The following is a 578-nucleotide window of genomic DNA, read 5'->3' as shown; positions in this document are numbered from 1 at the left end:
CAAGACCTTAAAGTAGCCTTTAGTGATGAGATAGAGGTCTTTAAAGAGGAAACGGGTAAACCCATTAAAGAAACCTATGCAAACCGACAGTGGAAAGAAATGGATAAAACAGTTCAAGACCTGAAAGTGAAAATAGAATTAGTAAAGAAAATCCAAACTGAGGAAAATCTGAAATGAAGAATTTAGGAACTATAACAAGAACTTCAGAGGCAAGCCTCACCAACAGAATACAAAAGATGGAAGATAGAATCTCAGCACTGAAAATAATATAGAAGAAATGGATACAGCAGCAAAAGAAAATGTTAACTCTAAAAAAAAAAATCTAGGCACAAAACATCCAGGAAATCTGGGACACTGTGAAAAGATCAAGTCTAAGAATAATACGAATAGAGGAAGTATAAGAAACCCAGGCCAAAGGCACAGAAAATATTTTCAACAAAATTACCGAAGAATGTCAGGGACCAGCCTCGACAAAAATACCACTTGCCAGAATAGGAGCGTTGAAATTTAGAAATATTAGTAAAGAATACAAAAACGAGAAAATAATAAGATAGAAAAACATACAATAATACTGGGAG

The sequence above is a fragment of the Alexandromys fortis genome, unplaced genomic scaffold (genome assembly GCF_014885135.2).
Source record: "Alexandromys fortis isolate MF-2015 unplaced genomic scaffold, M_Fortis_MF-2015_v1.1 scaffold_20, whole genome shotgun sequence".
Taxonomy (NCBI): domain Eukaryota; kingdom Metazoa; phylum Chordata; class Mammalia; order Rodentia; family Cricetidae; genus Alexandromys; species Alexandromys fortis.
Note: the sequence above shows the minus strand (reverse complement) of the source record.